The following is a 24,178-nucleotide window of genomic DNA, read 5'->3' as shown; positions in this document are numbered from 1 at the left end:
CGAGGTGCATGGTGATCGGCTCAAAGGTCACAGAACAAGCAGAAGGTAATATCAGAGAGTGGGTATAGAAAGCTATACACGCAACTGTAATATATTAATATTTCCAGGGTTTGGCCGTGTAGGGGAAGAGAAAGTGTCTTTACATAAGAAGTGAAACCAAAAATAAAATCAAGATAGCATGTGGACCTATTGTGATTTTAGACTCAACTGGCTCACAATAAACACTTACTTCATATTCAAGAAATAGTTTGTGTTATTAATAATACAATGATAAAAGAACTCCAGTGAGTTACAGGGAGTTACAGGGATTCCAAATGGGGGGAAACATTCCATTTCATCCCCAATAGATCCAAAGAGAATGAAGGGCTTCGAATAAATCCCACCCCTTTTCAGCAACACATCGATGTCTAGTTTAAAAGAAAGTTGGTCCACATTACTGAAGATGCCACTGGGTACACTGGGAGAAATCCCAGCAACCCAGAGGGGAGCTGTCATTCACCTGCATGATCATCAGGCTAGCAGCACACTGGCTGGTAGGACAAGGGCGTAGATAAGCCATCACTGCTTCGGGTTAATCCATGACACTAATTGTGGAGTGGAGTTTTATCTTCAAACTCCTGGCTCTCTTACAAAATTAGGAAGGCGGGATGACCCACACAGTTAGAGTCAGAAGGTCAGATGTCAGTGATTGCCCTTTGATGAATTGAGTTAGATATGGAATGGACGACATCACGTTCAGAAAAGCCAAGAATATTCTCAGACTTCAACAATTACAGAAGCCTCGCATCACCATCTTGCCACCTTTCCTTTCCCGTCTTCTAGATCACTCTATTGGGCTCCTGAGTCCAAGTCTGCATTACTTCATATGTGGCCTAACGCAGGAGTGGCTGCTTGTTGAGTCCATTCTGTACAAGACCACTGGATTAATCATTTCCGCCATGGTATGACAGAGTGGGCAATGGATACCAAGACAGAATTCCAAGATTAGACATCCAGTTCCCTCCTTTATTAATACTAGTGATGACACCTTGGAAAATTTACCTAAACTTTCCCTCCAAACCTCTACCTCTTCATCTGCTAAATGGGTGAAACGAAAACAGCCAAATTTCTTCCAGCATCAGAGTAAAGACTGTTTGGGGCACTATTAATATAACCATGACATCTACATTTAACCTTCAGTTATTCCACCATCACTCACAAGGTGAAATTCAGATTCCTGGGGTCCCAACATGACACTAGGAATAACATGACATCAACTGCCTGGAAATGTCCATTCTTCCTCCTGGGATTTTGTAAATACCCTTAAGCAGACTTATCTCCATCCATGCCCATCCTCTCCTGTCTGCATTCTTCCTGTTCTCCAAAGCTCAGCCTTCCTTCCTCCATGAAATCTTCTTTGCAACCCATGTCCTCCTCTGAGCATCAACAGCAATCCATGGGTTTAGGCCATATGTTATCTTTTACTGGTTGTTATCTATCCTTGCATATATATCATCATATACACTAAAGGTCTTAGAGAGAAAGTTATCTCAAACACCAAGAGAAGAGAAGAACATCAAGTATGCTCAGTACCTACCAGCTGCCTGCATATATATTAAATATTCAGTGAAAACATGCTGATTGATTTATTTATCTTGTTGCAGGTGTATGCCAACTTGGAAAACTCCTCCATTGTTCTTAATACACAAGAGAAGAAGGGATACAGCTCTCTTCTGCTGCCATAATCTAAGAGATTCATCCAAGGGAAGAAGAGTACAATTACACAACCTTAAGCTGGAAGTTGTAGAGATGTTCTCTATAACTCCTTACTTTATAGTAAAGAGAGGAAACAGGGGACCAGAAACAACTTCTGAGTCACTAGCCAGGAACCAGCAGAGCTAAGACTAGATCCTAAGATTCCTGCTTTGTCTACTCCATTACCCAAGTGTGAGTTGTTAGGAGACCACAGATCATCTTGGTATCTTGCTTTCCTCCCCTCAGGCTTCTTCCAACCTTTCAACTCCTATAATTTTCTTCCATCTCCCTATAGAGATTTCACACTTATATTTGCATAATAACAAAACTGCCTCACTGGATAATATTGGTGACATCCAAACACAAATGTAACGGTAAATGGATATATCTAAATAATGAACACAATATGTTGGCTGGATTTGCATTTGCTATTAAACACCTAAACAAAGGGACCAAAGAACCCAAAAAGAGGGACAGGAATAGAGAAAAATGCCTGACACAAGGCTGACTATCAATAAATAGGAGTGTGTAAAGACTGCAATGAAAAGAGTAAAAAGAAGGAAAGGAGGAATTGGCCAAAATTAAGCGATCTTCATAGAGGGAGAAAAGGGAATGGAAGAATCAACACTTTTAGAAAACCATATCCTCCCAAAGCAAACTAAAAATGTAAGCTGTAGAGTAGTAATCACACTTCCAGGCTTCAAAATTTACTATACAGATACAGTAATCAAGGCCGTGTGCTGCTGGCATTAAGAATAGACAGATCAGTGGAAATGCATTCAGAGTCTAGAAATAGACCCTTACATTTATGGTAAATTGATTTTAGACAAGGCTGCCAAGACAATTCATTGGAAAAAATAGTGTTTTCATCAAACGGTGCTGAAACAACTAAATATGAAGTCGGATCCCTACCTTCTACTGTATACAAAAATTAATTCAGAATGGATCACGGACCCAAGTGTAAAAGCTAAAGCTGTTAACTCTTTAAAGAAGATATTGGAGTAAATCATGATTTTAGGTCAAGGAATGGTTTCTTAGATAAGACAGCAATAGCACAAGCAGCAAAAGAAAATAAATAAATTGGAACCCATCAAAATTTTAAGGTTTTTGTGCTTCAAAATACACTGTCAAGAAATTTAAAAGGCAACCTATAGAATGTGATAAAATATTTGCAAATCATATATCTGACAAAGAACTTGTATCCAAAATATAGAAAGAACACTTACAACTCGACAATAAAATGACAAATAGTCCAATTTAAAAAATGGGGAAAGGATTAGAATAGAATTTCTCTGAAGAAGATATAAAAATGACTAATAAGCACATGAAAAGATACTCACCATCATTAATCACTAGGGAAATACTAATCAAAACCACAATGATATACCACGTCATACCCACTAGGATGACTATAAATTTTTAAAAAGACAATAAGAAGTATTGCTGAGAATCTAGAGAAATGAGAACCTTTATACATATAGGCTGTTGGGAAGGTAAAACGGTGCAGCCACTTTGGAAAACAGTTTGGCAGTTCCTCAAAAATGTTAAACATAAAGATATCATATAACCCAGCAATTGCAGTCCTAGGAGTATACCAAAAGAAATGAAAACACTCACACAAAACCACGAATGTTCATAGAAACATTATTCTTAATAACAAAAAGTAGAAACAAACCAAATGTTCACCAACTAATGAATGATAAACAAAATATGGGATACCCATATAATAGACATTATTTGACAATATAAAGGAATGAAATACTGATACAATTTATAATGAATGAATCTTAAAAACATTGTGATAAGTGGAAGAAGCCAGTAATTAAAGACCACATATTATATAATTCTATATATATGAAATGTCCAGAATAGATAAATTCATAGAGATAGAAGGTGGATTATTAGTTGCTTAGAGCTAGGAGGAGAGAGAATGGGAGGTTACTGCCAATGGGCATCTTTGGGGATAATAAACATGTTGTGGAATTAGCAGTGATGGTTGCATAACTCTATGAATATACTAAAAACCACTGTACACACTTTAAAGGGTGAATTTTATGATATATAAATTGTGTCTCAATAAATACCTGAATAATGGAGAAAGGATACAGATAATTTCAGACACAAAGCATCATCTAGATCTTACTAGATCTATCTATCATCTAGATACGGGTTTAAAAAATTGACTTTTGGTAAATTATGTTTTTTCCTGTCTTCCTTCCTCTTTTTTCTGTGTTGAGTCTAAGATGCTAGTGGGAAATCCAAGAGCAATTAGTCTAGAAGACTAACTTGTTTCGGCTTTAGTTCACTCATCTGTAAAATGGGCATTATAACACGTGATTCACACATTGGCGATTAAATGAGATCATTTATTTCAATGTGCCAAACACTGGGGCTGGCATGCAGTAGGCACTCAGTAAGTGTTCATTTACCTCCTTTCCTTCTAGAGCCAGTCCATTAATCACTCAGATCTTAAAATGAATGAGTACATCACAGGTCAGCAGAGTGACTGGGATTTTGAGGAAGAGGACATTTGGGGAACATGGAACCTTGACATGGGCTGGTGTCCCTGGGCCTCAGAGTGTACACTGGGATTGCACTGAGAGGCAAGGGAGAAAGGAAGGAGGAGCTGGGAAAATTCACAGAAGATTTTGTAGAAAGGGAGGTGGAAGAAACCCAGGTACCTGACAGAGCTGATATATACGAAACATACAATGAATGAACAGATACTTCACATACTTTGCCATTTTGCTGCGAGTTCGTCCAACCTACACTTCAGTCCACTCCATGTTCTGCTTTATAACCTGGCAGCCATGGAAAAGTCCAAGAGGGTTATGTGATCTAGTGTCCAATATGGGATCAACACGAGTTGATCAGTCTAAGGAGAGAGAATGAATAAACATCCAAAGGAATTAAAATCAACATGCTGAAGAGATGTCTACACGCCCATGTTCACGGCAGCATTACTCACAACCACCAAGACATGAAGTCAACGTGAGTGTCCATCAATGGATGAATGGATAGAGAAAATGTGCTATATACAATGGAATACTGTACAGCCTCAAAAAGGAAGTTCTGTCATTTGCAATGACATGAAAGAATGTGGAGAACATGTTAAATGAAGTAAGCCAGGCACAGAAAGACAAATACTGCATTATCTCACTTACATGTGGAATCCAAAACAGTCAAACACAGAAGTAGAGAGGAGAGGCTGAGGGAAATGGAGAGATGTTGGTCGAAGCATACAGAGTTTCAGCTAGACAAGAGGAGTAAGTTTTTAAGATCTATTGAACAGCATGGCGACCACAGTTAATAATGATGTACTGTATATTTCAAAATTGCTAAAACAGTAGATTTTAAATTTTCTCACTACCTAAAAATGGTATGTCAGATGATAAATAGGTGAATTAGCTGGATATAATCACTCTACAATTTATGCATATATCAAAATATCACATTGTACCCCATACATATACACAATTATTATTTGTCAATTAAAAATAAAAAGTTGAATTAAAAAATAATTAAAACTTTAAGGGAAAAAGGCCAAATTCAATCGGCAACTCAGATATCTGAGCTTTTCCTTTATTAGCTAATGTGTACACTGCTATTTTTAATTTCATGAAAGGTCAGCTCACATATTTAAGTGGAATGTAAGAACTAAACCAAGGTAACATAAAATATAAAAGAATATGATTATCAAAGCAAAGGATAGGAAGTCAACTGAAATGTAAATGCAGAAGTGAAGAAGCAATGTTGAAACACCAGAGAAAGATCTATCTACTGGGATGTATGCCAGTGTAAATAACATAATGTACCAGTGAAGACATTGCAAGCAATGTTATACAGAGAAGAGGATTTGAATGACAGGCAGCCTAGAAGGGGGCTTATCTGACATGAGAGCACAAAGATACATAGTTATTATTGAGCACAACTTGGGAGATAAATTTTGAAATAGAATTTAGAAGACCAATGAACCCCACGTGGGTTTGATACATTTTTATGGCAAAGTTTATATTCTGAAGACTAAGAAGAGGAACTAGTCCCTAAATGTACACGAGCTAGTGTCTATTATTAAATACAGCAGAAGTAATGACATGGTGTGGTTTCTGTTCCTTTTTTAAATGCATAGGCATGCTGGATGGCATGACAAATAGAAGATGATATGACAGGATATTAACAATAAAAAATGATCTCGATGCAGAGGAAACAAAAGCAGCTTTTTCAATCTGACAACTGACCCAAAACACCTATCATAAAGTACATACATCTTCTTAAATTAAAAAAAAAAATACGTATTGCTTTCAGCTGTCATCATAGTCATCCTATATGAAATGGAAACATTTAAAAGGGACAGAAAGAAGAACAGTGGCTTGGAAAAATGGATATGGTTTTGTATAATCAAAAGAAGCTCCTAATTGAGATGATGTTTGCTTTTCTCCAAGAAATCTGTGCTATGGAACAAAATGCCTAGAACATAATAATGTTCAATAAATATTGATCGAATGAAAAAGTGTAAGCTTACAAAATGCAAACGAAAATCAAACAATATTATTGCTTTTGGAGAACTAACTCAGAAGAGAACTGAAAACTTGGCTGGTAAAACTTAAATTAGGTTGCCTAGTTCTATGATTCCGTGCAAAATACTAACTTACCTATTTTTTTGCAGAATTTATATCCTTCCACAAAGCTAACAGTGTCATTAAATGACACTGTTTGAACAATGCAAACATCAATAGGTTAAAAAGTTAACATATGTGATAAGGTAGGTAAGTTTATTTTGTTTAACACTGTATTTTTTCCCAAAGATCTCAAATAAAAATGAAAATAACACAATGGCTGTTATTTTAGAAATGTCAGTGAATCTATGAATACAACATTGAAGCATTTTCTTGCATATCCAACACAAAAAGACAAAAAAATAAGTCTCAAGAAATTTTAATTTAATCAAACCTGAGGGGATAATTTCAGATTTAATAAAATTACTACCATGTAATAATTATCTGTAACAAAGCAATCAGGCACAAAATACCTGTTTTACAAGTCCTTTGAAAGGTATTTCATTTGCATTAGTCTTAACTGTGTGCATTTACATAATGGCACTGTTTTCTGCCACTAAGTTTTCAGTAAATATGTAGTTGATAATATTCAGTCATCTTGGACTCCAACTCACCTCTTTGAAACATGAGGCTGTCTAAAAAAAAATCAAATGGTATTAGTGGCTTCAAAAGAAACTGAAAAATCAAAATAATAGTGTGTGTATTTCTGGGGGGAAAAGTGAGAGTAAAATGGAAATTAAGGACTGTTTCTGTGTACCTATTAGTTTTCCATAATTGGTCACACAAATGAATACAGTTCTTTTAACTTAGAAAATCACTCAAGAAAGCTAATGCAGTAATTACCATGCAAGTTACCTAGGGAATCTAAGACTAATTACTGAAGCTTAAAGATCTTCTGCTGGGATAAAACCTGTTTACCAGAAGTTTCTAGAGCTTTACAAAGGAGGGCAGAATGGGGGGTATCTCATATCATGTTTAATTTAAATTTAAGCATCTCTATATTATTCTCAAATATCTGAGTTTCATGCTCGAGCAAATGACTATCTAATCAGTTTCAAAATCAAGAGAGTGAGAATGTGCAAAACAGTAATTTCATAGATTGAAATCCAGGTAGATTTTCCAAAAATTATTCTATGTATTAGCTTGTACTTAGAAAAAACAAACAAACGAACAACAAACTCTAATGAGAGAATAAATAAATGGTTTTAAAAGCAGATAAGGCAGACACCTCAACATTGTTGACTTTGTACAACTACATGTAAATGAAATTGGATGCCAAGAAAAAACAGGGGGCGGGACATCTTCAACTCTTACTTAAATCCCTCTTTAACTAGATTCAACTGAAACTTAGACTGTCTGGAGGACAAGGATGGGTAAATCTGAGCCAGACAGACACCTACGCTTGTGATAACCATGCCAACGTGGAAAGTGAAACAAGAAGTCCAGTCCCAAAGCAGAAAGAGTCTCAGGGGCAGAAAAGTCCTTAGAAATTCATTAATCCATTTGGAAATTCCCAGACTCCTTGAGAATCTGATGCAAGTTCTGGATTCTTTCCCCGGAAACATGTACAAAATTTCATATACAGTTTCAAGGGTTTTTGGAAACCACTGGCATAGCCTTCAGATGAAGAACCTTTCTAGTTAAGCCTCTCATGTTTCCAGGTAAAGGCTAAGAGACACTAACTATTCAAATCCCAGGCTACAAAGTTCTCAGACCCACAATTAAGTATGAAAAAAATAAAATCTTAGGAATCTATAAAAAAGAGGATAAACTCCATCACTGCACACCAACACATACAAAATTGCTCAGAAGATAGACTTGGAGAGACCCTATTTCTTGCATAAGCCAGCTTTAAATTGCAGTTGCTTTTCTCTGGGGGAAGAAAGCCCATTTTCTCTTAGCATTTAGATTTTTCCCAGACCAAGGAAAGGTCTTCTGTATCCAGTTGTCCCCAAAGTCAGCTCAAACATATACTGTCCAAGATGGACTTGTCTTCTCAAAAGCAATTTCCCGTTGAAAGCTTTCGATTTGTCAGAAGCACCATGATTATCCCAATCAACCAGACCCAGGATTTCTCATTTGACTTTATTTTTCTTCTCCTTCACTTAGAGAACTGGAAAGTCAATAAGCAATCAGGTCCTACGACATCTTCAGTTACACAGCTATTTATTGGGTAACATCTGTGTGACAGACATTGGGAATACAGAGACAAATAAGACATGCCACACCCCTGTAGAGCTCATAGGCAAGTGTCTCTCCCTTGATATTTTCATAGGCACCATTGATGTTGTAGATGCTCACAATCGAGTGCTCACTTTTCTTACTGCTAACTACTAACTGGTGTGGTTCCTTTAGACCATTCACTCCTTCTTAACATTCTAGCCTACTCATAACATTATGCTGCCCGCAACAAAAAAGTCACCTTGTAATTCCCTTGCTAGCAATATCCTTATTGGGCTCCTAGTGTCTCAAAGTGTCTGTGGACTTTATTCTGATAAGCAGAACCCTGTGTATCATCAGAACCTCCTCTGTCTCACTAAAATTATCCCCTTTATTTCAAGCACCTTGTAGTTCAAGTTCATTGCTCCAGCCCAGCTAGCCTTGAAAGTTACTGGCTTTTATTCTGGCCCCATCACCCCAAAATGTATCTTTCCCTCCCTTTCCATCTGTAGCTTCCAGGACAGAGCTACAGCTCTTTTCACAAAATGTTTCAAAAAATTATATCCCACAGTGATCTTGCATTAATATATCACAGTATTTGTCTAAATCACTCATTCTGACATTCAATCATAAATATTCATATTTCTATTTCTTGTCTCTCAAAACTGACTATAAATTCTTTGAGGTCAGTAGGAAAACCTTGCATTTTTTCTTGTTTACTTTCATGCATCCATTTATCTAATATATATTTATGGAGGCCCTATCATATGTCCTGCATCATACTGAGCACTAAAGGGGTCTACAGTGCTTTGACTTAGTAAACCCTAAATAAATTTATTGGTGGATAGAATTTATCCTTTTTGCTTGCAAGTAGCACATTTATTTAATAAAAATAAGCTTTAAGCTTACTATTAGATCATTTGTCCACAAGAGTCCCATTCTTTTCAAATAGTCCCTAAGTGTCAACTGTTAGAAGTTTCAACAATCAGGTTGCAGTTTAGAACATATTCGTGTGTTCATATTCTTTAGAATTTAATGTAACTTTTGTAATTGCTGCTAAAGAAATTACCACATTTTTAGGCTCACATTTTACTTTTCTTCAATTTGGTACAAAATGCTCTAAATAAATCAAATGAAAAACAATTTAGCTATTTGACATCGATAATTACAGGGGGCATATCTAAGGTACCAGCTTTATACATAAGCCGGAGATGACTCAGATTTGGCCAGCTATATTAGTAAAAATTGAGGAAAGTAGATGATTTACTAGGATTTAATTGCACAGACTTCTGTTGTGGGTTTATATAATTTAGTTTACAAATATGCCCATAAAAAGAACATTACGGTATAATAAATATTCAAGTAAATAAATAAATACCATCATGCCTATTCTCTTCAATGACAACAAATAATAAGTATTATAGCCCCAGATGTTTATTTAAATTGGCCCTGAAGTGATGGATAGGCCATTGGATAATCATCATAGTTACAGATGCATTTTTTAATACCAAGATGGCACTATGGAAAGAATGGCTATATTATCCTTGGATCATCCATCTATATGGCTTTTCTGTCCATCACAATCTGCAGCAATGATTCTCATGCATCTCTGGATTTGAAGAGACTGCTGATTTTTGATGAAGAAGAAAGAGGAAGGGGAGGAAAAGGAAGAGAAGAAGGAGGAGGAGGAACGAAAGGAAAAAAAACCAAAACACCTTTACAGAGAATTTATTTTAAAAATTGAGCCAGACATTGTGTGTGAAAACTTGCAGAGATAATTTTAGGCTCTGAATAAGGTTACCTTCCTCCAGGGAGATTTAATTTTGTTTCTATTAGGGATCCAAGCTAAGGGCAGATCTAACTCCAACTCAAGATGGAAATGATTCAAATTTGGGCTTCAGTTAAGAACTGATTTGATTTTTCCAGGAACTGCTGGAAGCTCTGCCCAGCTTCTCTGCCTTTCAGCTACACTTTTGCATTCATACTTGGCAGGTTCCAAGAAAAAGCAGCCCCAAAGATTGAGCTCACCTCCCTTGGTTTCTCTCTTCTTCCTGGTTTTAGTCGTATAAATTCTCCCTGCTTCAGGTAGCTAGCCAAGGCCTTCAGACAGGTGTATAGTATACTTTGCATTATTGCCAAGAGGGTCAGTTTGAGTCAACTTAACAGCCAGAAGTAGAAGCTTCTATACCCCTACTTTCATTACTGCTGTCACTACATGTCTATCTTTCCAGCTAATGATTGTGGATTGATCCTCAGTAGCTCAATACCTCAATCTCTCCCCCTTTCTTTTCTGCCTATTCAACGTATGTAGAAAGTTCTCTCAAAGTCAAACTGTGTTGCCACTTGTTTAGGTTACAGTTGTCTCCCTGCCACCAGCATCTCTCAAATCCAGTCTGGAGTAGGACTGTGTAGCATAAAATATCCTGGAAATAAAATAGGTAAACAGGAATCCCCTTTTCAGCCTCTCACTCTGAAATGCCAGTGGGGAAAGATGCTAAATGGTATCCTAAAGGAAGTCATGACATCCATGGGTCCACCCAGTGGCGGGAAGAAGAGCTCCAGGCAGCAGATATGTCTGAGCGTATATTAGGGGAAAGCAAAGCCTCTTTAGTAAGATTTTTAAAAGATTTGATGTTTAAAGTAAACATTAAAAATATAAGTAAAGAGAAAGAAATGTCTCTGGATTGAAATATAATAACATAATTTGGCACAGGACAAAGCCAGTATGGGATGCATAGCAAAGAACCAGAATGTGAGCCCCCCCCAAAAAAAATCTCCAAAACAAAAAATGAAAGCCAACATAAAAAACAGAGCAATCTAAACCAAGAAAGCACAGAAACAACTGACCCAGCTCTATGGTATATGGAGAGATTGCCGGGGGAGCTACCAGATAAGTATCAATGCATCCCCAAATCATATTGCTTTAACAAAATTTATTTCTATATTTCTGTCTGGGAGGGCTTCAAGTTCTCCCAGCATGATGGACAGCTCTAGAATGGTCAACTGAGAACCTGGTTTTGCCAGGTTGATGTCTCCTCCCTAGGTTATTACATAGAACAACTCATGCCCCTGAATGTCACCTGTGTTAAAAAGCTAATGAGGAAAAACTAGAAGGAGAACATGCAAGAAAACCAAACAGTTTTGGTTCTAAAGTGATGGGATTACAGATTATATTTTCCAAACATTCCCTAATGCTATTACCTTGTATTTACAAAATAAATAAATAAATGCTAAATATAAAATGTTAGAAAGAAGAGGCAACATCTTCTAAAATGTAACAAAAGGCATAGTAAAAAACCTTTTGAATGTGGGATTTTCATAATTAATTCCAGTAACATAATTACAAATTTCTGTACAAAAGATGGGAACATAGTGCCACATGCTTCGTGAGAGGCTCTTAGAATTCAATCATCCTGATTGTGGCTTACTGGTCAGTTCTACTTTTCTTTTTAATGATATGTTGCCTATTTTCCCAAAACACAAATGAGCAAGACATTTTTAAATTTCATATTATTTATAAAAAATAATTTTTACCTAAAATTTGCATATTCTTCTGCTTGTCGTTTCCATGGACAGCTCTGTATATTTGCGATAATCTTAAGGTAGTCATCTTCCGAATACCTAAGAGTTAAATGTCAATGAAATTAGAAAATAATGATCTCATATAAAAGTCTTCTTAGAGGATATTTTTATAATCGACTCATTTTAGTCCTCTAAATCTCTTCTGAAATAAGGTAAAGTAGAATCAATTAAAATCATACTCATTTCAAAATGCCTAGGAAAATACAATTTGCAAATAATTATGCTGTTGGTTTTGGTATGTATAATTTGCACATGTCATAAGCCAAGTATAGTATTACAAACCATGATAGCACACCAACTCACATGTGTATATTATGGGTATTTCACCTTATCTGTTAAAGATAACTCATTGACTAATAAATATATGCTTTATAGATGTTTATCATAAGTACATAGTCACTTTTCTCAAACTCTAAGTTCACAGATTTACCTTGAGAGGTACAGATAAAATGTCCACAAAATAACCATCTTAAGTTGTAATTTTGAATAGTAGATAAAAAAAAACAGATTGGGGTCCTGTTCAGTGCTTCTCAAATTGTACCTCCATGACTATAAATTTTTATATCAATACACAACACCTCTCCTAGCCCTTCAGTCCCCAGTAGATCTCCCTCTATGTGAAACTTCATCATTAAATATTGATTCCTTAAGCATAGAATACAATGTTAGTTCTTAAGCATTCTCATTTGAAATGCAAATATCACTTTGAATGAGAAAACCTTTATATTTTCTTTCAATTAATGTCTTAGTCATTAGTTGCCAGCTATTAGAGATTAAGGCTCTACCACAATGACAGAGTATATACTGGTGAAGGAACAGGGGACCAAGTGGGCAATAAAGAGCTTTGTCAGGAAAAATTATACCCCTGCCCACATATGGTACAATGCAGATTCTCCCAAGTTCATTTCTGAAGGGCAGTATTTCTTATAGGCAGGGAATGTAGTCAACCAAGCCATACCTTTGCTCACGAAATCTACCTTCCTCTTGGGTTTCTCTCCCTTCAATGATACTCCCAACGTGAGTCAAAAACACATCAAGGGCAGGCCACGGTGGCTCAAGCCTGTAATCCTAGTACTCTGGGAGGGTGAGGCGGGCGGATCGCTCAAGGTCAGGAGTTTGAAACCAGCCTGAGCAAGAGCAAGACTCCATCTCTACTAAAAATAGAAAGAAATTAATTGGACAACTAAAAATATATAGAAAAAATTAGCCGGGCATGGTGGCGCATGCCTGTAGTCCCAGCTACTCGAGAGACTGAGGCAGAAGGATCGCTTGAGCCCAGGAGTTGGAGGTTGCTGTGAACTAGGCTGACACCACTGCACTCTAGCCCAGACAACAGAGTGAGACTTTGTCTCCAAAAAAAATAAGGAAAAAGAAAAAAAAAAACACATCAAGGGTTGCCTGGGATGGGGTTAACATGTGGAGGTGTGGGGGAGACAAATGGATTATAAAAGAGCATGAGAGAACTTTTGGGGGTGAGGGACATGTTCATAATCTTGATTTTAGTGATGGTATATATATATATATATATATATATATATATACACTAAGACTCTTCAAATTGTATAGTTAAGTTGGAGTTTATGGAACATCACTCACTCCTCAAAAAAACTTTAAGTAATGTTCATTATTGGATTAAACATTATATTTTCCATGATGATATAATGAAGATAATATGCACTATATATCTGCCATTATTAAAGAGCAAATATCTAAAAATTGAAATTCAATTTACTGAGAACTTAGAGCACATTTAAATTGGTAATGCTTGTTAAAGAGTTCCCTGGATAGCTAATCAGTTGTCGCTTTCTGTGAGCTCTCACAGTGCTTTGACCAATATTTCTACACTAGCCTTTCCCTCACTGAATTTAATTATGAGTTTACATGTTGGTTTCCCACTCTGTCTCTTCCCCTTAAGACACAGAGGACAGACCATTTCTAGCCACACCAGCCCTAGGACATACTGGTTGTTCTTGTTAACTGAAGAAATGTATATTTAAATATAAATGTGAAATATAATGAGGCCATAAGCTACTCTGAATAAACTCAAAGCAACATTTCCTTATTCCATGGATTATGGCTTCTAAGTAATAACTTTCCCCAGTACTGACTTCCACTGACTTTTCCTACTCACAAATCTCCCTGTGTGAAAGTCTTGCCCTCCCTCAATGTAATGCCTGAAAATTCTCACACTGGGCCTCAATAGCTAGTCAATTCTGTCAGTTCACCAACTCATCCTTCCTAATTTCCCATTTCTTAGCACGAAAGGGAGCGTGACTATATGTGTGTGTCCTGTTAAACTTTTATACTTTTTGTCATGAGTAACCCCATACATGACTGTACCTGTCTTCTTTGAACTCCCTCAATAATTATCGATGTAGAATTTGCTGTAGAATTCACATAGGAAACAGGAAAAGGGATTATGCTGCTGCATAATAGATGATTAACCTCTGCAAGTTAAAAACAAAGCATTCAGTGAAGCCCTTTCTCTTTCTGGCTGACTCTCAGACTTGGAAGAAATCTCCACTCCCAACCCTTTTTGTTGGCATAGGGAGTGTGTAGGGAGACTCTCTTCCCTTCCTCTATACTTTCTCTCATTAGTATGCTAAAGCTGGCTCCACCCAAGCTTGTGGGAGTGGACAGTTAAATTTTCAGGAATGTTGTGAGTAAGTTGTTAAACCATTGGTAGCTTTGAAATGGGAGTGTTTCCAGGGGTCCTCAAACTTTTTAAACAGGGGGCCAGTTCACTGTCCTTCAGACCGTTGGAGCGTGCGTACTGCGGGCCCGGGACCAGTTGGCTGCTAAGCAGGACAGGCAGTGGCAGCAAAAACACCCGGAGGGCCAGATAAATGTGCTAGGCGGCCTGCATGCGTCCTGAGGGCTGTAGTTTGAGGACACCTGGGTACACCATCGGAATTGGCAAACATGACACATCATGGCTCTCATCCTCCCCCCTCCCCCCAAGCTAGCCATTAAACATGAACAAGTTCAACGCTGTTCCTGTAATTCTCCATCACAATTGTGCAATCTGTTGTCCTGGCTCCTACCCATTCACTATCCCCATAGTTTGAGACTCACTGAAACCTGCAGAGAAGGCCAAGTAAGACTTTGCTGCCACACCCAACTCATCAAGCAAGACTGATCCAGAGTGGTCCAAAACTGGGGTTAAATAAAACTATCACAGAAGATCCAAACAGCAACTACTGTTTAATTGGAAAATTAATGGTGACTCTATTTTTCACCAAGATATTGTGCAATTGCTCGAATGCATTCTACTTTTACTTTAGCTTCCTTGAAAAGCAGAGTTTATGCCATTTTGAAATCATTCTTGGCTGTATGTTAAGCTTAGCCTGGGACATTGAAATTGCCATCCACTGCCAATTAGAATAAAGGTGCATTGTAAAATATATATAGTCTTTAAAGCATTTTGTTTTAAATTTTCCCCAATAAATTGTAGCTGGCTCCAATTTTATTTAATATTAAAAGATGCCAATCACAATGTTTCTAATCTTACCAGCGAGTTAGCTGTATAAAATGGCTTTTGACTCTATAGTCACTGATATGTAAAACCAAGTGAACAATTAGAGCAGACCTGTTTATTATATAATAAAAGAAGAGCTACTTCTGGCCATTTTACAATCAGAAGATGGTACTCAAGCTACTTACTCCCTGAAATTACTGTGTTCAAAGAATTATTTTTATGTCCAGTCTAGAAATGAAGCATGATCTTCTAATATTATAAACGTGAAGGCTAAAGAATATGGGATATCAAGGGGATTTTTTTCCATAAATCCTTACCCTTTTCTATTGAAAAATAAATCACCAACCAGCTTTTTTTGAAAATGAAGATTGCTGGAGCACCATCATGATTATAATGTGGGAGCATGGTCGCAGCAGAAAACCATTTGAGGAGGAAAAACCACACGTGTGCTCCAAGTGTGGGCCGATTTGAGGAATAAGTGTCTCTCTGCAAAAGCTGCTTGTTAAGTCCAATGTCCTAAATCTTATCAGATTTTCTGCAAACTTACATATATTGTTGGTTTTCAGTTTACAAAGCACAAAATCTTGGGAGGCAACCCTGCTTATGACATTACTTTCATTTTTCTGGATGATAAAACTAAAAGTTCTGGGAAGATAAACAGCTTTTTCAATATTGCATTGTAAGTGGATGAGCTAAGAATTAAACTCATGTCTTTTGATTCACATTCTGCCTCTTTCCAATATATCATGCTGCATCTCATCTATTTTCATAATGAAACTGAAAATTAATCCCATCAGAAACATTTTCTCGTCCCAAGATGTACAATAAATCACACTGAATAATGCAGCAAGTTATGTTCAAAGGAATAAATAATGTCTATTTAAATCATTAATTATTAGTAATTCTCAAAATGAGGCACAAATTATAAATAACGTACTAAATGATAATAAATGCCATGTTAAAATTTTAAATATTTTTCTGGAAATATCTCTTTGAAGATAAAGATCCACATGCTATGACTAGTTTTATCTCAATTAAGATATAAATAGGGCTTTTTAAACACTATAATATATGGTTAATTAATTTAATCATTAAATATTTACAGTAGTTCTCTTTTTATCAGTGGTTTCATTTCTTTAGTTTCTGTTACCAGTGGTGAGTCATGGTCCGTAAATATTAAATGGAAAATTACAGAACTAAACAATTCATAATTTTTAAATTGTGCACTTATCTGAGCAGCGTGATGAAATCCCACATCATCTCACTCCACCTTGCCCAGGATGTGAATCATCCCTTTGTCCAGCATATCCACACTTCATACTACCCACTTACCGGTCTCTTAGTAGCCATCTCAGTTATGAGAGAAAAAAACCAGTATATATGTAGGGATTTGTACTATCCATGGTTTCAGGCATCCACAGGGGATCTTGAAACATCTCCCCTATGGATAAGGTGGGACTACTGCATTGGGTGCTTATTAGGTGCCTCGAGTTTATCTTGGGGTTATTTACTTATTAGTCCCATTTAAGCAGCTAAGATACTGATTTAGTCTCCTCTAACATCTCTTCATGGTGAAAGCCAATCTTTTCTTGATGGGTGGGGACAACCCAGTAATATTAAGCCAGTAGTTTTCTTAGTGATGTTCTGTATAGATCAAAAAGTCTTTTGCAGCTAGTTTCCACCAATCCCCTGAAGAGCTTAGCTCTACGCGAAAATAAAATCTGCAAATGCATACAGTGCTACAAAATTTTCAGTCAATACAGTCAATCATTTCCACTGGGTAAAAACTTTTTAAAGGAATGGCTAATGAGTGGATGAAAGCTAAACAAAGAGAAGTGTGTCTATGCAGTAGTACCAACATTGCATCCACTAAAGGAAGAAGACTTCAATTTACATTGTTTTCAACTATGTGTGATGGTAACTTCTAATTAGAATGCCTTGGGTAGCCAGTTGGCATCGGAGAAAGGGATCTGAAACATTTATTCTCTCCATACCTTTTAATGTTCCTCAGACAAGTTAAATAAATATTACAAAGTAGCCACAGAGATTAACTCCAGAAGATGCCAACAGTACTTCCCAGTGAAATCTCCAAGATTCTATACTGCATTATTTGAAAAAGGCAAACATTGATTTTAAAAAGTGGGAGATACTTTGTGTATCCTAGAAAAATTAACTTTTCAGTACTGGTATTAACTATATACTAAAGACATATGCTATGAAATGCTGTGAGCAGTGACTAACCTTAGCCAACCAAGAGGAAATGGTGCATCTATAATATTTACAAAGGGATGGATGTGGTACAGGAAAGGCTACACAGATTGGTGGTGCACACTAGGGCTAACAACATGGTATAGGAGGGGAGCTGTTACCACCCCCAGTCTGCAGGTGACCCAGAAAGAGCTGTAGTTGCAGGTGAAGACGAGGGCTGCTGGGCAGGGGCTATGGCCTTTGGTGGAAGGTGCAGTCATTCCTAACCCCTGCCCACAGAGAGGGATACAGAGGGATAAGTCCCCCAGAATCTCTCATCCCACCTTCTACTCTCCTGCCAATGACTATCAAAGGCAGAGCCTAACCAGAAGCCAAAGGGTAAGGGAGCCCAACTGATGCAGTCCAAGGAAGTCAACCCCCAGGAGCACAAGGCAAAGAGGAAAAGAGTGGAGAACAGATCTTGATAGTCAGCTAAGAATACATGGCACAAATATAAATCTATTCGTGATACTATTTCTCAGCATTATTTTGGGGTAACTCCATTTTACCTCAGTGGACTAGTTTGATGCAATTCCAAAATCAACCAGTACCTCGCAGCAAAACACAAAATATAACTTTCAGTATCTTGAAGCTTCTTCCTCACAAATATCTGTAACATGCAAATACCTCATCAGGACAGAAAGAATGAATAAACAAAGAATTAATCTGATATTTAAGATTTTCATATTTCTTTTTGCAATATGATCACTGTAACATGTCTAGAGATGAAAAAATTATGACCTGTTTTTCAAGTTTATAGAAAGAGATCTCCAGACATATAAGACGATATCTAGAGATGAAAGTGATAATTTAGTGATCTCATACCATCAATTTTCATCAATCAAATCCTCTATATTGCAAAGAATATGAAAGAACCAATAAATTCAGTATTTCTCTTGAAAAGTAACATTATACAGAGTGAGTAACAACAGTGAAGACATGAATAAGCAGAGAACACCTGCTAAGATTGTTAAGCCATGCATTAGTGGCTATTAACCCTTTGCCTTTTCAATTCTCCTGACTCACATAAACAGAGTTGATCCTTCCCTCCTATCTCTCCTTTGCACAATTCTTATATCTATTATATATCCTCACTCTACTTATTTTTTTCTTTCATGTATTTATTGAACAAATATTTATTGAACTTTCCAATTTTTATTGTCAAATTATTTCTCTTCTGTCAGTTTTGCTTCAGCTATTTTGGTACTCGGTTAGTAGATGCATACCTGTTTATAATTGTTATGTATTGTTGATAGATTGACATTTTTATCATTATAAATTCTCCCTCTTTATCCCTTAACATTTTTTGTTTTAAAAGTCTATTTTGTCTGACATCAGTATATCCACTCCAGCTTTCTTGTGATTGCTGTTTGCAAAATGTATCTTTTCCCATCCTTTTACTTTCAATATATTAGTGTGTCTTCTATGGATAGCATAGCGTTGGATACATTTTTTAATCTAGTCCTATAACCTCTGCCTTTTGATTGGGTGATTTAATCCATTCACATTTAATGTTATTATTGATGTAGTTAGATTTATGTCTGTTATTTTACTTTTTGTTGCTATATGTTTCATGTTTTTTCTGTTCCTCCATTTCTCTTTTATAGCTTTCTTTTGCCTTAAGTAAATATTCTCTAATATCATATTTTATGTCTTTAATAATTTTAAACTATTTTAAGTGGTTGCCTCAAGATTTAACATATACATCTTAACTTAGCAGAATCAGCTTCAAATTTATGTTAGCTTAACTGCAATATTATAGAGAAATATTATTCCTATATAGTTCTATTCCCTTATCTCCCTCTTTATATTATTATTATTATACCTATTACACCTATATTACACTTTTTTTTCTTTTTCTTTTCAAATCAGAGGCTCACTCTGTTGCCCAGACTGGAGTGAAGTAGCACAATCATAGCTTACTGCAGCCTCAAATTCCTGGGATCAAGTGATCCTCCTGCCTCAGCCTCCTGAGTAGCTGGGGTTACAGGCATGAACCACCACGCCTGGCTATTTTTTTATTTTAAGTTTTTTGTAGAGACAGGGTCTTACCATGTTATCCAGGCTGGTTTCAAAACTCCTGGGCTCAAGTGATCTTCCTGGCTTGGTCTCCCAAAGTGCTGGAATTATAGAAATGAGCCACCGTGCCCAGCCTACAATATTGCACCTATTAATGTTACAATCCCAACTATATATTGTTATAATAATTATCACTTTATCATCCTAGTTATTTCCATAGAACAATATAGCTTTGCCCCAACCTATTTCCTTTGTGCTATTATTGGCAAATAAATTACACATATATTTGAGACACACTTGTAAGGGCCTTGTGTGTCACTGTCAGAACTTTGTCTTTTATTTTGAGTGAAACTGGAAGATGTTGAAGAAGAGAAGTTATCTGATCTGACTTGCATAAACAGGGTCCTTCTGTCTGCTTTGTTGAGAATAATCTCTAAGCCAGAAAGAGGCAGAAGTTGGGAGAACGATTAAGAGATACTTGCCCTAATCTAGAAGAGGGACGAAGGTGGCTTAAACCAAAGTGCAGTGGTGGAGTTAGTAAATCATCAGCTTCTGGATTGGATTGGAAGTTAGCCAGTATGATTTAGGGACAGATTTGATAGGGTATAAGGAAAAAGAGAGGAATCAAGGACAACTCCAGAGATGTAGGCCTGAGCAACGGAAGGACCGATGAGCCATTAACTAAGAGAGGGCAGAGTGCTGGAGTATGAGGTTTAGGGGCAAGTCCAGGAGCTCAGTGTGAGATATGCTAGGTCTGAGATCTCTTAGAGGCATTTCAGGAAAGTGTTGACTGCGCAAAGGTACACACAACCAGGGAAGAGGTTCAGATGAGAGATATAAATTTGGGAATTGTCACTACAGTATTTAAATCCATGAGACTAAATGAGGTCCTTGGGAGATAAGAATGAAGGATTGAGCTCTGGGGCATCGCATGGTCAAAAGTGAAAGGAGAGGAGGAAGACTCTGCCATGAAGACTGAGATGGGGAAGCCAGAGTGTTGTAAATATTTGTTTAAATACTTGACACTCTTCATGCACTGTGAGCTGCTAAAAAGTAGAAATAACGTCTTCATTGCATTGCCCCTTATGCAAGAGTTCTAAATCTGTCCACAACCACGCATACTTCGAGAAAGCTCCCCAATGAGTCTGATGCACCCCCTAGATTGAACATAACTCTCTGTGTGCATGTCATAATACTGGGTATATAGTAGTTGCTATGTATGTCTGAAATTAAAAGTTAATATATGACCAGATCATAAAAATGCCCACAGCTTTCAGATAGCAATTTTGAACTATGACAATAATCGGCCATCAGCCATGATCTCTTACCAAGAGAAGCCATACTGATCACCCAAGCTGCAATCAGGGAAATTGCTATGCAGGATAACGCTACCTAAGTATATTTACATTACAGAAGCTTAAGTAAATTAAGTAACAAAAAGTGAGGAACGTGAATTTTGCGGATGGATCACTTTTGCATAGTTTCACATTATAAAATCAAATGCCTTTCTCTTTTTAAATTTGCAACTTACAATTCTGCTCTCATTAAGAGTGATACCACGGAGTAGTGAAAAGAGAACAGTCAGAATTTCACCCAAATCCTGGCTCTTCCGTTTGTAATTGTCTGATGTTCTGCTAGCCACTGAAACCCTCAGAGCTCATTTGTTTCACTTGTGGAATTAAACTAATAAAACCTACCCTGAAGAAATATTGCAAGGACTATGGATACATTTAAAAATTACCTGGCAGAGAGTAGGCCCACAAAAATGGTATTTGTCACCATTGCTATTGATTGTTATGATAATAATAATTATTGTCATTAGGACAAAAATATAATAATGGAAAATATATTGAATTGAGTAATGACTTAGTTATCTATGACTATGTAACGGATTACTCCAAAACTTAGTGGGGCTTTAAAACAACAGCGAACATTTATTATTGCACAGAACTCACATAATCTTTTGTGACTTTGCCTTGAAAGTCACACAACTTTATTTCTGCAGTATCCTATTGGTTCTACAGGCAATCCCCTTCAGGGTGGCAGGGACTATCCATAATTGTGTCAATACCAGAAGGAGAGGATCTTTGGAGCCACCTCAGAAGTCTGGCTGCTACAAATAGTAAATAAACTATCCCTCTGTCATTGCCTGTTATATTGGAAGATAATAAAAACAGTAACCTATTTGCTTTCAATCTCTGCACCATTTCTAAAATTGGAAATAATTTCAATTATTTCCCAATGACTTTAAATAGAGTTGAATATTTTCATTGCCATGGTCTTCCCATTAAAGGTTTCATTCAAATGACTAGTTATTTGAGGAAGTATGAGGAAGCCATCCAATATAAATACATAATCAACATTGTGGTCTGACTAGAAAGCCAGTGTTTCAATCTTCCACTGCAGGAAAATTCAGTTTTGTTCCCACTGACAAACACATAAATTAATACAGTATTTCAATCTTCGGCACTGTAAAAATGATAGAAAGGAACTCTTACCAAGTATTAATTAAGGAGTTCAGATTTGGATTATGCTGTTTATCTTTCCAAACAACATCAACAACTACACACACACACACACACACACACACACTCACACACACACACACACACACACACACGAAAAATAAAACAGTTTTTATTTCCCATCTTCCCACTAACATGTTGCCTGACATCGAACAAGTCATAATCCCATTCTGCATCTTTAGATTCAGGGAATTAGATTTTTTCTTAAAGTAATACATGTTTGTTCACATGTAGGTGCATAAGGAAAGAAGCAAAAAAAAAAATATGAAAAAAAAGTAATACATGCTTATAGTAGAAATAAAAATAACATATGGATTAGAAGAATTTAAGAAACTATTCCCTCAAGCTCTTAAATTGTGATTGTTTATTTTTCATATACCCTTTGAAGTACAGAATGATTTTTAAAACACTTTTTTTTTTTTAATTAATTTTTTTTTTATTTTGGCATATTATGGGGTAACAGATTTTAAGGTTTCAATAAATGCCCATTTCCCCTAAAACACTTTTTGATAGATTTGGCATAACTTTTTTTTTGGTGTAAATGCAAAAATTTTCAGATAACTCCATCATGCCCTCCATATTAGCTCATCTGCCCCCTCCACTTAAAATTTTATAACACCGAATCCAGCCATTGCTTTGGTTACCAAGAGAAATATCCTAAGATATTAAGAATGCAGCATGTTGGTATGAATGGTTGTTGACTCTTAACTTCTTATTTTCTGACCTATTCCTCCCCATCCATGAGAGAAAAAAAGTGCTAGACTTTGGAGCTCTTAAAAGCTGACCACAAAAGGCAAGTTAGAAGGTCAGAGATGAGTAGACAGACGACAGGGTGCACATCATTTTAGAAAGCAATTAAAGCACCACAGATTTAAAGCTGAATAGAAACAAGTCATACATCATCCCAGGCTAAGAAAATCTTGCATATGACCAAAAATCTTTCTTCCTGACAGACAACTTGAAACTTAGAATACTTGCTTTCTTAGCAGGCTGCCGAGTGATAGGTTCACATTTGGGTTTTTTGAAGTTTGATCGACTATAATTTATGCCTCTCCTTTCAAGTAGCAATTCAGGCCATGTTGTTCTCTCCAGGATAAAAGAACATGTAGGACCGGTCTTCGATTCACTTTGTGTTTCACTCTGCAAAACGGCACCTCTGAACTAACACCTTTGTGCCACTCCGTGAAGAAGGTATCTTTCAGAGACTTCTATTTTTCTCAGTAATTTTAAATGGTGCTGAGTGAAACAGCTCATCACACTCACCGGATAGCGGACGGTATAAGTCACACCTAGTCCATGCAAGGTGGATATTCCAAATTTTAATTCTGAGCATTTGTATCTTACCCCCCACCCCCCCCCCCAAAAAAAAGCTATGTGACTACAAGTGAGCCTTCCATGCCTTCGTGATCATGCAGACAGTTATAGGGCAGGGGGGTTGCGCTCTATTCCTGAGACGACTTCTCCATCTCTTGCTGGAGATACTATTGAAGCCGCTGAGGTGTTCAAAAGATATTCAGGATTGCTGTTTGGAAACACGTTTCTTTTCAAGAGATCTCAGAATGACAGAATGATCAGAATGGTAGAGCTATTGAATACACATGTGGCGGAGATGTCTGGCTGACGACCACTGACTGGTGACCCCTTTCCATAGTGCAAAGTTGCCACTGCAAGCAGCTGCCCCCACCAGGCACTGCATTGCCCACACCAACCACACGCCATCTTGACTTACATTCTATTGGCCAAAACCAGTCACGTGGCCCCCAACATCTAGACTGGTCAGTCCCAGGCAGTGTGGGAAGTGAGTGACAGTGATATGCATCCCCTCTAGACTGTGTGTAGGACAGGCTTTCTCCTTAGTATCTGCCCTTCCAGCAGCA

At 37.0% G+C, this 24,178-nt stretch overlaps 1 protein-coding gene across 1 annotated transcript in view; it reads right to left on the bottom strand.

The window, feature by feature from the left end:
- Positions 1–12,060, bottom strand: part of ST8SIA6 (ST8 alpha-N-acetyl-neuraminide alpha-2,8-sialyltransferase 6) — a 35,465-nt gene extending 23,405 nt beyond the window's left edge. Inside the window, exon 1 of the mRNA XM_020284178.2 lies at positions 11,985–12,060. The gene's annotated coding sequence lies outside the window, so the exon portion shown is untranslated. The remainder of the gene's footprint in view (positions 1–11,984) is intronic.
- Positions 12,061–24,178: the final 12,118 nt, after the last annotated feature.

This window comes from Microcebus murinus, chromosome 25 (assembly GCF_040939455.1).
Source record: "Microcebus murinus isolate Inina chromosome 25, M.murinus_Inina_mat1.0, whole genome shotgun sequence".
Classification (NCBI taxonomy): domain Eukaryota; kingdom Metazoa; phylum Chordata; class Mammalia; order Primates; family Cheirogaleidae; genus Microcebus; species Microcebus murinus.
This window is presented reverse-complemented; position numbering and strand designations above follow the sequence as displayed.